Source organism: Vicugna pacos, chromosome 20, assembly GCF_048564905.1.
Source record: "Vicugna pacos chromosome 20, VicPac4, whole genome shotgun sequence".
Taxonomy (NCBI): Eukaryota; Metazoa; Chordata; class Mammalia; order Artiodactyla; family Camelidae; genus Vicugna; species Vicugna pacos.
Window position 1 is genome coordinate 6,613,438 of NC_133006.1, and position 14,552 is coordinate 6,627,989.

The 14,552-nt window shown below is 44.3% G+C and overlaps 1 protein-coding gene across 1 annotated transcript in view; it reads left to right on the forward strand.

Moving 5' to 3' along the window:
* The first annotated feature begins 1,787 nt into the window (after positions 1-1,787).
* Positions 1,788-14,552, forward strand: part of COL21A1 (collagen type XXI alpha 1 chain) — a 164,679-nt gene continuing 151,914 nt past the window's right edge. Inside the window, exon 1 of the mRNA XM_072944782.1 lies at positions 1,788-1,979. The gene's annotated coding sequence lies outside the window, so the exon portion shown is untranslated. The remainder of the gene's footprint in view (positions 1,980-14,552) is intronic.

The following is a 14,552-nucleotide window of genomic DNA, read 5'->3' on the forward strand; positions in this document are numbered from 1 at the left end:
GCTTAGCATTTGCCTATTATTAAGTATTACAGGTAATGTATAGATGATTCAAAGTATATGGGAAGATATGAGTGTGTTATATGCACATACTACATCATTCTACATAAGGGACTTGAGCATCCGTGGATTTTGGTATCTGCTGGGGTCCTGGAACGAATTCCCTGGAGATAACCCAGGGGTGACTTCATAAGAGATCATTAGCAAACTTGACTGGAGCATTTCAGGGAGTGGTAAGAGCACAAGCGTGTAACCAGTTGGGATGGAAGAGCCTGGAGTGTGTTCAAATAAACTCTTTAAGAGGAAGAGGTTGAAGATACAAGAGGAGATGGAATCATCAATAAGGTGGTTCCTAAGGAGACAGAAGGAGGTGGTACACAGAGCGGAAGTGGAGGTACCCTTTGTCCATTTTAATGGATGGGAAGCAGAAACAATTGGGGCCAGAGTTGGTTTTGGCAGGCTTCAGTTTCCTCTGCAAAGTAGGGAAGAGGCCATTTGCTGAGAGATTGGGATCTATTCTCTTCATTAGTAAGACTATTATTAGGAAATATTATTGTTCTCCATGTCTTCATATTAGAAAATCAGCTTATTACATTTTCATTGACATGATGGGTGAAAAAAACACACTTGCATAACAACGTACTCTAACGTGAACAAATGAATGGGGAGATGAGGGAAATGGTGATTATCCCAAGAGGTTTGCATCTGACCTGAAATCAGTAGGCTTCAGTTATGGACGGAAGGCATTTCTTTGTGAAGGTTCTCCCCCTGGGGAGAAATCAGTTCATGCATTCACTCAGCCCATACTTACTGAGCACCTGCTACATTCCAGATATTGAGGATAAAGCTAGAAGGAAGACCAAGCCTCTATCCTCATGGAATTTTCCTTGAGATGGATGCAAGACACAAGAACAGCTAGCAGAGAGTCAAGTTTCAGGTCGTGTTAAGTGATCTGTTGAAAACGGAGTGGGGTCAGGGGATGGGAGTGGTGGCGGGGGTTCCATCTGGAGGGAACGTGCAGGAAGCGCTCTCTGGAAGTGACACTTGGGACCTGAATGAAGAGACGGAGGCACCTGTGAGGTCTGGGACAGCGCTTTGGAAGCATAAGAAGTAACTATACTAGAACCCACTGGTGTGGATGAGGAGAGCCAAAAAGCCCTATTAGGGGCAGGGTGGGGGGTGGGAGGAGAAACTTGGTGAAAAGTGGCGAGAGTGACAGGTGAGAGCCAGCCAGAGCCAGAGCACGCTGGAGTCTAAGCACATGAAAATTCAAGAGCTTTCTGGATGCTCCGTGTGGAATGGACTGAAAGGGGCAGAGCATCCCTTTATGGTCTTAAGTCAGTCAGTCAACTTCCAGGAGACTTCCCTGTAACTCCTCACTTCTCGAAGGGAACTGCCTGCCCACCTATTTGAACTTGAACTCCCCTCAGGCTGCTACAACCTTAGGTCCAAGGCAGGTCCACCGTCCGCGGCGGGGCGGACCGGGCGGCTGCCCTCGGCGCCCAGAGGTCGGGGAGGGGGCCTCCTTGGATCTGCGCAGGTGCGGCTCGCGGGTCCTGCCTCCCTCCGCGCTCGCCCCGGCCACCTCCGCGTGGCCTTTCTCCCTTCAGCTCCCCGGAGTGCCTCATCCCGCCTCTCCCCAGTCCCGGCTGGACGTGATCTGAGCATGTTTCTACCCGGGTTCCCTCGCAGCTCGCACTGGGGATCCAGTTCCAAAACCCACCCTCTGGCCGCGGCCCCCGGAAAGGGGGCGGGTGGGGGCGCGAACCTTATCTCGAGCTCCGCCTCCAGGGGCCGGGAGCGTCCCGCGCGCTCTGCACCGGCCGCTGCGGGCAGACGGGCTCCGGGCTCCGGGAGGGCGGCCGCCTCGCTTCCAGCCCAGGTTCGGTCCAGGGGCTGCGGCCGGTCACTCCTGGGACACCCGGCCCCCCGCGGAGCGCGCATTGGCTGCGAGGGCACCCCTGACCCGGGACGCGCGCCAGGTACGGAGGCATCTCCTCTTCCTCCTCTGTCCCCCCCAGAATGACAAATAGGGGACTTCAGGCTGGCCCTCCCGCAAACGCAGTTTGCATTTTGCAGCCCCGAGGGTGCAGTTTCTTCCCCCGCGCGCGCGGAGGCGGTGGGTGAACCGTGAGGTAAAGCCCGCGCTCAGGCCGGCGGCTGGGGCTCAGGATTTGTCTTGCAAAGTGACTGGGCGGTAGGTAATGTAATCTCCAGAGCCTCCCTGGGCGCTGATTTCTGCTCGGAGGGTTTGGCCTCCGGGAATGAAGAGTGCGCGGCGATTGACTCCCCTGGGCTCCTCCTCCTCGGCCTCGGACTTCTGCAAGGGGCCACGGCGTCCACACGTGGGGCGCCCCGGGGCGTGCCGCCGAGCGCGCGGGGCCGGGGGCTGTGCGGGCTGCACCGAGGTTCTCGGAGGCTGCGGCCCAGGAAGCTCACTTCGCGAAGCTTAAAAAATCTGGTGCAGACCAATTAAATCAGGATCTCGGGGAGTGGGGTTTAGGGCACCCACAGTTTAAAAACTTCTCAGGTGATGCCACGTGGAGTGGTTTGGGAGCCAGTGAGTTAGAGCAGAGGGTCTAGGTGCGGGTAGGGTGGGTCTCTGGTCTCTCCCTGGTGAGTCACCAGGGAACTTTTAGAAATGCAAAATCTAGGACCCGGCTCCTCCCTAGATCTCCTGAATCTGAAACTCTGAGGGTGGGGGCCCCGTCGCCTGTGTTTTAATGGGCTCTCCAGGTGATGCTAGGGGTTGCTTATGTCTGAAAATGACTGGGCTGGATCCCAGTGGAGGAAAGGGCAAACATCTTCGAAATCCCCCTCCAGAGGGGGGAGGAAAGAGATCACTTTTCAGAACATCTTAGGTATTTATCCGTAGGATTTTACCCATATAAAAAAAGACTTTGGAGGATCCTGTAAAGGACTGAGACTTAGCCATTATCTTGAGCAATTTTTGCATAGTAGAGAACATTTTCTTTTCTTTTGTTTTTTTTTTTTTTCAGTGAGTTGAAAGGAAGCCAAAGAAGAAATGTTCATACGTCTTCTGGTTGTAATAACATGCATGTTTGGCCCCTGATACCTGTCCTCAATGCACAGTACAGGACTCAGATGAAGTTTTTGTTTATTTGTTTGTTTGTTTTAGCAATGGGAAGTTGAAGGGATTCATGCCAATTCTCCAGAGTAAAAGGGAATTCAGCATTGCAGGTCTCTGGATTATCTGAGTGGCTTTTTTTCCCCCCCTTTTAATAAAGATCTGAGATTTCAGAATTTTGGCTGAAAGAATTCCAGCTGTTCCTAAGTCGTTAGTACAGAAATAGAATGACTTTGCAAATAAGCTTACATGGATTAGAAAATCTGCAGTTGGAATAAAAAGCTAGATGAGGCATGACTCCAGTCCCAGCCCATGTGTGCCGGGGTGAACACTGTGCTGACTGGGCCAAGACTTTCTGTGCACAGAATGCTTACCTTCCAAGCTTCCGAGCATCACAAATTTCAGTGCCAGTCTGTGAAGTGGTACATAGACTTATGGGACAGGTACTGAAGTTGTGTTTAGAGATCTGGGGGAAATAAAGGTGCTGGTTAGAATGAAGAGCCTTGATCTGAGGCCCCAGCTGCGGGTTCCGCGTCTCCATGCTCTGGGACATGTGCCTAACTCCCGGAGCCTTACTTTCCTCATCTGTAAAATGGGGACTCTTGTAGTACAATGCATACCCTGTAACTCTGTTGTCCAAGTGAAAGGAAACAATGCTTCTAAAAGTATCTAGCATAGTAAATTAAATATTTGTTAGCTCAAGATGTGCACACACAAATACACAAACTAAAAAACAAAACTGAAACCCAATCCCCAAACACCTTGGAATGAAAAATCTGTTGCTGACATGGTCACATTCTTTATTGACATGTATTTATGTACTAACTTCTTCCTTAGAATGTATAGATTCTCCTTCTTCCTAGAATGTGAACATATGGACATCATCAAATTATCTTCATACTTTCATTGCATATTTTATATAGAACATTCTAGAAAAAAATTTTTTAGTAGATTATTTTCAAATCAACAGCCTAGTTCTTTATCTTCTCAGTGTCTGTGGTAATGGTTTTCACCATCTGGTGGAATTTATGCTCTGTTACCCTTCACTTTTAAATAGCCTTAAAATTTGGCTCTCTCTCCAGAATATCATTCCTCATAAGAGAAAATTCAGATGGTAGGAGTGGCATGCTCTGGGCTCCAGGAGAACCAGTTTAAGAAGCACTGTCTGATGTTTTGTAGGTTCTTGAGAGAGAGAAAAAAATGAAACCGTACCCAGTTCCATCAAGGTTTGTTTAAGACAGTGTAAGAGAGAACAAAATGAGGACACAGAGCAAGGACAGGCCCAAACTGGCAGAACGGGTAGGTGAGGAAATTTAAGTGTCCTTTTCCTCCTTCACTGTCATCATTTCAAAATGCTTCGAAACCACATACAGAAGAAGCAGTTCCTTTCATGGTGTTTGAGTGGAACTGAGCTGGATGGTCCTCTTAGGATCAAATAGTTCTCATAAAATAAATTTATGGGGATTACTTCCAAAAAGGGTGCCAAGTCATTCTGGACTTTGAAATTAGTCTGGATTCTCCTTCCATTCCAGGGACGAATTGAATCTCAGGTCGCTAGCGTACAGTGTCTTTTTAGGACTCATTTCCCATCTTTAAATGTAAGAGGTTGTACCCTTCCTGTTACCAATCTTCTGAAGCTTCTAGAAGACTAAACATAATGCAGATTCCAGCGCATAAACATCTTAGTGACGCCTCCATGTGAGAAAATCATGTCTTCATTAGGATCCTTTGGAGATGACAATTTAATGCTATTAAATTGAATATAATTAGAATGTCATGTTGTTAAATGAAATATAATTATCATTTAATGTAAGGAGGGTTTTCTCTTTGGCTCCCTGCGGATGAAGTGAGATGCAGCTCTGGGCAGGGAAAGGAAAGACCAGAGGCACATCTCTTGATGGGAAAAATGAAGGTGCTTGGAAGCAAATTCAAACGCTCAGTAATCAAGTTATACATTCTGGATAATGTAACTCAAGAGCTGAGAGTCTGTGATGTCGCAGGGCAGTGACAGGCTGTCACTGTGTCGCAGCAGAGTGGCCCATTAGGAGTGATCATTCTTACAATGCCCCACAATGATTTTATGATTCTCCATTAAGAGACACAAAGGCCAGGAGCAGAGACAGCCATAAAGAGGTGAGCGTAATTGCATCTGATTTCCATAACCTGGTTCCCTGAGAAAGGCAGAGATGGCATTCATTTAGCTTCCCTTATTTGGAGGGCCCCAGTTGTTCCAAAGTTGATGGTTTTACCCTTAAGGCCAATATGGAAAGTCTCATGAATTAAACCCATCACAGGAAAAGGATACACATTGTCCTTTTGTATTTGTTATCTTTGGATTGTGTTTCTCAGCCTGAGGTAGTAATTCTTTACCTTGATTCATTATCATTCTTGGGAGGAACAAAGCTGAGATGTCTTATTTCTGGCAGGTGAGCCAGTCTCAGGCAAAGAGAATTGTCCATGGAGGTTGGGTTCGCCAGCTTCCTCTGTCTCATGGTTAAGGGCACACACTCTTCAGCCAGACTGCCAGGCCTTGAATCCTGATTCTGTCACTCAGTTGTTTGAACTTGGACGAGTCGCATAACCTTTCTTTGCTTCTGTTTCCTCATTAGTAAAATTGGGATAATGGTGCCTACCTCAGTGGGATTGTCATAAGGACTAAATAAGTTAACTTACAGAAAGTTCTACCAACAGCGCCTGGCTCACGGTAAACGCTTAATAAGAATTTGCTCTCATCTCACGTTGGACGTTAACGAATGGTTTAAGCTAAAATTTGCTTTACTATTTTCACCTCTGAAAATTAGGACCCTAAAAAGGAAGCCATCGTTTAGGTTATGTTCATTGGATGGTTTTTCTGTTTTTGTAAGGGGGACACTTTGTTTCCGAATAAGTGCACTACAAGTTTCTCAGAAAATAATACAGCCTTTTGAACAATGTTCTAGAAGTTTCCAGATGCTGGCCTGAGGCCATACTTTGAGAGTCACTGCTTCAACCCACTAGTCCCCCAACTGGACTGCACATTAAAATCACCTGGGAACAGTTTTCTAGCATGTTGACGCCCAAGCTGATTAGAAAAATTAATCAGTTTGATTAATTTATTGTGAAAAGAGTCAAGTATTCACATACCTTACAAAAGAGAGATTATTTAGCATTACATATTAACTCAATACATGGGATTCCCATGGCCTCATGGAATTTTTAGAACGATAAGGAATACTAGAATCTTTCTAACGTAAATGAGGAAACAGAGTCTTGGAGATTGTCACTCCAGTCTAAGGGCTCAGGAAGAGTCAGTGGTGACACCAGGTGACAACTCAGGTTTCCTGCGTTCTACTCAGGACATTTTCCATTCAGTTATCTTGTCTTCTGAAAAACCAAGTAAGGTGACAGAGACACAAACCCAACTTAGCAATCCCATTCAGTAGTGGGGCTGCTGTAGACCTGCCTGTCCCACTTGGCCCAGACTCATTTCGGGGTTATTTATTGAAAAGTTTTTCTAAATGAGAGAGAAAAAAAAAAAAAAACGCTGAAGCCAATATGGCCAACATGTTCGGAAAATAACTCGATAGCTCTCAGTTGTGTAAAGGATGATTTTTGTTTTTCACTAGGTGTATCATCTCAAAGGATTCAATCTAGCTTTTTCTCTTTGCTCTTTCTTTAGCATTTTGGTTTTTACTAATGAAAAACCTGAGAGATAGCTCTGAAAATTTCAGGAAACCTTGACAGTTTCCTCAAGTCCAAGTTTGGTGACCTTCTGGGAATCCCGCCAGTTGCCTGCGCTGGATTCAGGGTTGAATTTTTGCTTTGACTTGTCTTGTTTGGATCTAGGTGGATTTCCCTATGATTGCAGTGTTACGCTATCCATTAACTTTATTTTTATGGTTATTGGTGTCAAGAAAAGGTTAAGGACCAACAAAATTTTCTTTTTAAATTCGAAGTCAGAAAGAAGTTCTAGTGAAGTTTGAGCTTTATAGGAAGTCCTTCTAAAAACGTTCTTTGGAAATTTAATCTTTTACCTTTTACTGATGTAACAGGGGTAAATAAAAAACAACACTCGGAAAATGTGTATTATATTTTTATGGTAACTTTCAAATCCATAGGTGATTCAAGGATTGAAACACCTTATTGAATTATGTACTTGTAAAAATGCTAAACCTTGCTGAATATGTATTTTTTACCTAGTTAGGGAGAGTTAGATTCTGCCTCCTGGGGAGTGTCCACGCACGTGTTTTCCAGTGGTCCTGAGAATTAGGTGCTTACAGAGAAGACAGGGAGGAACATTCCTTGTGAGTGGTCAGCCGTTCACCATACACCAATGAAGTGCTTACCAAGTGCTTGGTTCTCCTGGGGGATTCAGAGAAGTTGCTATGTTCGGTTTACTAAGTCTATTAATTGCCAAGTGGCCTTTTTCATTTTCTTTTTTTTTTAAATGGAAAACTCCCTGGAATTTACTATACAAAAATAACACTTTGTGCATATTTTCAAGTGAAAAACTGTATAAGGCACAACGAGTTCTGATTTAAATTTAGAAAACGCAACCAGCCTAGCGTGATGTGTCACTTCGTGTCTTCTCAAACCATTTTTGAGTCTCATTTCACAGAATGTCAAGGATCAGTCTTTAGAAAGGGCTGACTACGATTTGAATTTATATCTAGGTGAGACGTGGAGAGGTTGTCCCAGAGAGAGGCGCTGCGGAGAAGAGACGTACCCGTCTTGAGAATGGAGACAGATCTTCTGCCTCCCTGTAGAAGCACCCCCCTTCCCTCTGGCAGCCTGCCTTTTTCATCTTTTCATAGTACCTTTGTTTTCATGTCCCATTCAAATCACATGTTAGCCAGCACCTCTGAACTGAAGTTTGAAATGAGAGAGAATGAGATGTAAGCTATGGGAAGCAGGGATGCCCTGGTACCTGTCTTAGCTGGGATGGTACAAGCAGTTTCCACGTAGGTCCCTTTGGAATGAGGAGGGAGCAGGGATGGAAAGAAAAGGTGGGATGGGATATGGAGGCACATGGAACCTAATTCAAGCTCCTCTGTATTTTGTGGCTGTAAGCACATAAATGTGGAGTGTGAGTGAGTAGGTAGGTACCTACCATCTAAGTTAGTGTCATTTCTATTCAAGCATTTGAATGATAGTCATGATGATAATTAATGTCTGTGGCATCCTAAATAAATGGACACTCTCATTGTTTCCAAGAAGGCTGTGGACCAGGAAATGGGAAGCCTTGTTTTTCATCCCAGCCTACCACCAACTTAACCGAGAAGTTGGTATCTCAGAGAAGCCTGCCGACGCGGGGAGCTGGGCAGGTGTGATTGCGAAGTCTTCTTTTCATTTTTCTGTTCACATATTTATCTGTTCACATATGAAAAGCACCATTTGAGACCATCACGGAACTGTAAAGAACTGCAGCTTTAGAGCATCTGTGTGCAGATTTCAAGTCAACTCCAAGTAGCGTCCTTTAGGGAATTAGTCTCCTGAGAAGTGGCACATTCATTCCTAAAATTCCTATAACATAACTTCTGGAATGTTGACTGAAAATGGACGCTACTGTGAATGAGAAATAATGAGAAAATGGATCTTTTTATTTCAAGAGAATTGTATTTTCCTTTCACAATGCCTAAACGAAAGTTTTTTTGGCCTCCATGTGGGGATCATATAAAAAATATGTTCACTGGGCCTTTCAACATTTGAAAAAAAATTTTTTCTGATTCTTAATTATGGGTTTTGTGAGGGCAATCATGTTTATATGAGCAATCAAATTATTTTTGAGCTCTAAATTGCATGTTTCCCAAAATGTTAACAATTGTATTTTGGGGAGAGCATGATAAATATTTTCCTTCCTGCTTTTCTTGGTGTTCTTTATTTTTTAACACACACATTACTTTTATAATGCAAAAATGAATGCATAACTATGTGCTTTGTAGATGAGACCATCTGAAATTGCCATTGTGAATTCCCATACACATGAGAATGATGTTCCAGTGTGATTAATTTGTGTTCCTATAATTCACAAAGCACACATTGTGCCAGATGGACTTTTAAATACCAGACACACTAATTACAGAGAGTAAAAGTTGGCTAAAATGACACAATAATTTTTTTTAACAGCAGAAAGTCACTTTATGGCTCCTTGAAGAATGCCAAAAGAGTGTTTGACTCTGATATCTTAAAGCTATAGAAGGTCAGTGCTGAGATCAGGGGTGCTTTGTGGGCGTGGCCCTGGCACTTAGCACCTGTGTGACCTTCTACACGGTATTTAACCTTTTTAAGCTGAATTTGCCCATCTGTCAAGAGAGGATCACAGGACCTACTTCAAAGTGGGGTCCGGAAGGTTAAATGGATTAACGTCCATGAACCCTTTAGCATAAGCGCTTGGCAGTTAAAAATCCTCAAATTAGCTCAGATAAGTATAATGGTCTCCCTACATCGAAGCCTCTTCATGCTTGTGAGTGGCTTATCCATCTCGTGGAAAGCGTGTTAATTCTTTCAACAAGAATCTCCTCCATGCAGCCTGGGTCCCGGAGGAGAGGCAATTCCGGATTCTCATCATTCTCCGTGTCGTGCTGGGGGGCGAGGAGCCTGGGTTCAGGGGAGGGTGTCTGCAGAGGCTGGCAGTGCACTTGCAGCGACAGCAGAGGCTCTCACGAGCAGCTGCTGTGTGAGTGTTGGTCCTGGAGCCCTGAGGCTGTCATCCTCTGCCGTATGACCCAGGCCGCAGTCACTGTGGCTGTTGGGTGAGGTTGACGGTGCCCGCGGGTCTGTCTTGCAGCTGCAGGTGGTTTGTCATGAGCTCTTGGACTTAGCAATCGTAGAGGTCCCTTTGCTCAGGGCACATGTCCGGCTTTGTGACATTAGAAGATAGCTTTTCTTTGGGTGGATGCAGCCCTGGCTTTTGGTATCAGTTTGCCTCCTCGACCAGGTGACTTGATGCTGCTGCAGCCCAGACTTCGGTGCATCCGTGTAGGGTATGCATTAATTCATCCACTGGGCAAACCGCGTTTCAGCTCTTTCTATAGGTTAATTTAGATCCTAGGGATGCAGCAGGATCCCCGTCCTCAAGGACCCACAACCTCTTTGCAAATTTCCCCATGGCCTCTTCGTACGTCAGGGCTGGTTGTCAGACCACAGAGCTCCTAACCCTATTCCCTTGATGCCTCAAAGAGTTCCTTGTGGTTGAGTTCATGTGTTAATTGCCCCCACACCCACTAATCTGAAGATTTATTATTAGGGTCCCTATTGGATCTATGTTCTCCTTAAAACTGCGATGAAATCTACATATACAACGTAACTTAGTAAGTTTCTACAAAGTATTTAGATTAGGCATGTGGTCGACTAACCCAAAAACTAAACAGAAAACCGTGATGCACTGAACTGAATAGACTGAGACAGAAGGAAGTTACGGAGACACTGGGAAAACCAGAGTCAATTATTTTTAGACTACACATGTCACAGCCCTGGAAAAAGTGTAAATACTTTCTGAGCTCTGATTCATTCTCCATTAGTTAATTAAATGAACGCTTGGCCAGTTAGCAGTATAGGATAGTCAGAGCCATTTGTGCATCTGTGTTTCCTTAACTGTGTCTCTAAAGATTTTTAATTTTTCAGTTGGGTAGTGTAATTTCATATTGGTCCTATAACATCATTACGTGCTAAGCTTGAGTAGTGCAATGAGTTTGTGCATTTTACTATTTCCTTATTTTTTATTGCAGGATGGTTGATTGACAGTGTTAGTTTCTGGTGCACAGCATAGTGAGTTCAGTTATGCATATATATATTTCATATTCTTTTTCATTATAGCTTATTACAAGATATTGAATGTGGTTCCCTGTGCTATACAGTAGGACCTTGTTGTTTATCTATTTTTATATATAGTAGTTTATATCTGCTAATCCCAAACTCCTAATTTATCCCTCCCCCACCTTTCCCCTTTGGTAACCGTAAGTTTGTTTTCTATGTAGTCTGCATTTTAAATGTTTCTACATCATTTTGGATAAGATTGCCGAGTTGAATTCCACATCTCCCCTCTAATATCCTGCCATGTTTTTGATCTTTGGGCTTAAAGCAGAATAAGTAAGATGAAGGGAAGCAATTATAATTTCATATTTTCAAACTTGATTTGAATACTAATGACTTGAATTTAAAAATAAACGTGTGCGTGCTTTCCACTTTATCCCCTCTTCCAGATTTTCCGCAAACATGAGCACTTATCATAAAATTAGCTGCGGAAGCAGCCTTTATTTCCCTTTCATCATTTTAGCTTTGCCAGTCCTTAGGCAAGACCTATCTGTTTAACCTTCAAGACAGTGTCCTCCGCGAATCCACTTGTTACAGGGCTGCAGTCTTCCCACAGGGCAGTGAAGAGGAGACGTAGCGCTGCTTCTCCAGAGTGCGAGAGTTTGCTCCAGACTCTAGGGAACTTCGGATTTTGACTTGTTTTCCTTCAAAATCTTTCTCCTGGGATTTCTGTTTTCTCAGAACCATCTATGGGTATGTTCTAAGGCAAAGCAGGAGGGAAGAAGGCATATCTTATTATCTGCAAAAGCTGCAGAATGTGTTTCAGTGACCATAACCATGGTCCTCACTGGGGAGTTGGGAAATGTTATATGGAAAAGACAGGAATTTTGATCTATCAAGAGGGAAGAGGGGGCAGAGGAATGCCCCAGGAAGCTGTTTCTATGCATTTCATCAGTTTCACGACAGGGACCTGTGGGTGATTGTAAGAATGTTGATTCCGTGCTATATAGGGGGGGAAAACAGCATCGATGAGTCAGCAAGTTAAATTTCAGTGGCTCCCAGGGTGCCTGGTAGATTATGGACATGACCCTGGGTCGCTTATGATATGCTTGAGAGATGGGCTGTTTGAAATGTAATTTTTGGAAGCAAAGCAAGACTCTAACTGAGCTCCAAATGGCCTAATACGGAGGTGGGCATTGTGGAAGATACGGTCTGTTGTGATTTGCTTTGCCTTGAAACTGCTTCTTGAAACATGGTTCAGTTTAGGCACACTCTAGTCAACGTCAATCATAGGGCTGGAAATTCACTTACAAGTAATTGTGGCTTATAGTACAAATAGTGTTTTAACCTCTCTCTATAGCATCCCTAATGAGCACACGATCTGATGCCGGACACCTCTAGTGATGGGAAATTTTTAGTTTTAGGGACATCCGTATTTATGGAAGACTGTTTTCTTAAATTCAACTGAAAATCCCTCCCTGGGGTTTCCAAGCACTGGTCCTAATTCTGTGCTCTGGGAGTGACAAGGACAAAAAAAAAATTTTTTTTCCACGTGGCAGTCTTGCCAGAATTTGAAGACACGTAGAACCTCATATTCTGAAACTCTTTTTCTTTTTTTTTTTTCGCAATGGTTTGGAGTTACATCTCCAGTCTGGACAGCTTTCCCTGGACATGCTGAATTTTGACTCTTTCTTACCATTGGTTGCTGAATAGAAAGGGTGTAGCTCTGTTCTTTTCTTGCTGTAGCCCAAGAGCAAACTAATTGTTGGCAGCCAGTTCACACTAATGACTTCAGTTTACCATTAGCTAAGGCCTTTTTGTCTGTTCAGCCCTCCTGCTGTTAGGCCAACTGACTCCTCTTAAGCATTCTACAGTCCAGATTTTGGATCCCAGGATTTTTGTGTGTTTCTTTGGAATTCTGTCTTATTGCAGTCGGCTCATTATGGATCCAGGTGAGATCTCTTGAAATTGACAGACTTGCGCTCAGTCAGTTAGAAATCTTCCTTAGCTTTGCTTTGTCTGGAAATTTGATTTGCAGACCATCATTCTCCTCACTCAAATTGTGAATAACCAATGAACGGGACAGGGCAGATGGCAGAATTCTAAACCCTGCCTCTAGAAACCTCCTGCTGGGTTGTCATCAGCTGTTACTCTCCACTGGGGTGCCAGTTAATTACTTTTATATCCAGATTACACTTATCTGCTTTCATTGTGGAAGAACTGTAAGTACAGTTTTCTCCTGATGTCAGCCTAGTACTCCGATCAAAAAAGTACCGGTCAGTGTGATGTGATCTGTTCTTGGCAGGTAACAAGCGTCGTGTAGTGTTTACAACACAGTCCGTTTGTAGGTTTTGCAAGTGCTCACAGACAGGAGTGAGGTTTAGAATATTTAACAAACCAGAAAAGCCAGGGCAATCAACCGCCCGGCGTGGGCACAGGGCAGTTCACTGCTGTACAGCCTGCACATCGGTGCTGCTCTGTGCCGGCTGACGTGGCTGGGCTCACGCCTGCTCTTAACCATCAGCCTTGTGGGTTTCCCGGAGGCCCATGTGCTCTTGGTCTTCAGATCTTGATTTCTTCTCTCCTTTCTGTAAGTTTCTCCTATTTATTGCTCAGACCCTGAGCCCTGGTCTACATTTCACAAATTAAGATGTGTCGTTGAAAAGAGGCTTAAAACTGGGGATGGGTATGGCTTATGGACGGGGTTTGGAGGACTTGCCTGATGGGAGTGGAGAGTTTAGTGTTGGGAGAGTAGGAAATAAGAGTCCATACATGGGACCTGGAGCCCTTCTGTAGAAGTGGTCACTGAAGCAGTGAGCGTGTTGTCATTTCTGGATGCAAGGCCATGGTCAGTTGGCTGAGCATAGATCTGTCAATAGCCAACCAAAGAGGAAAAATCCAGAAGAAGATGACCCATCAAGACATGGGATATCTTTCAAGAGATATGTACTGTAAAGGGAAGTGTACTGTAAAAGGAAGGTATCTTGAAGAGGAATAACTCTCATGCAGTGTATTTCTTAAAGAAGGCGATAAAAGTGAGGGAAGCAGGTGATGGAAGCCATTCGTTGGGAGAGAAGGAGGTCATCAGTATTCAGGTGCACCTGTCAACTGGTGATGAGTAAATGCGCTTTTATTGAATTTTAGGAAAAATGAACGATGAGCTTTGGAAGCTGTAAGAAGTGTGTGATAATTGCTCGGAATGTTTGGTCAACAGAGAAAAATAGGGAAAATCTCGAGGAGGCAGATTTCAGCAGAGAAACATACCTTTTCTGCCTTTCGAGTTATCATTACAGTGTCATTCCTAGAATAGATTCCTTCATTAAAGAAAACGATGCAGTGTGACTGCTCAGTTCCCCCGATGGACTACACCTTGCTTGAAAAACCCTTGCAGCTCAGCTGTTCCAGTGCTGATTAATTTGTGGAATCTCCTCCAAGCAAAAGTACCAGGCACTGTGCCCCTCCAGTGGGAGAAATCCTCAGTTGTGGCCATCTCTGAATCTGCAAAGGAGAAGGGATTTTGAGCAGAAGGAAGAAGGAGGGCAGGTATGAGGACCCACTGGAGGAGCTGTGGAAAGTTTTCTGTGGACCACTGTGAATTCCAAATAAGTCTTCCCCAGTGGTTCTAGGCAATGGTGGTACCTCGCTTTAATACCTGAGCTAGAGTCCTCTTCTCCCTGAATATTTGCCTTGTGTTTACTTTACAGAGCTGATATTCTTATGAAAAGAAATGTTAAGA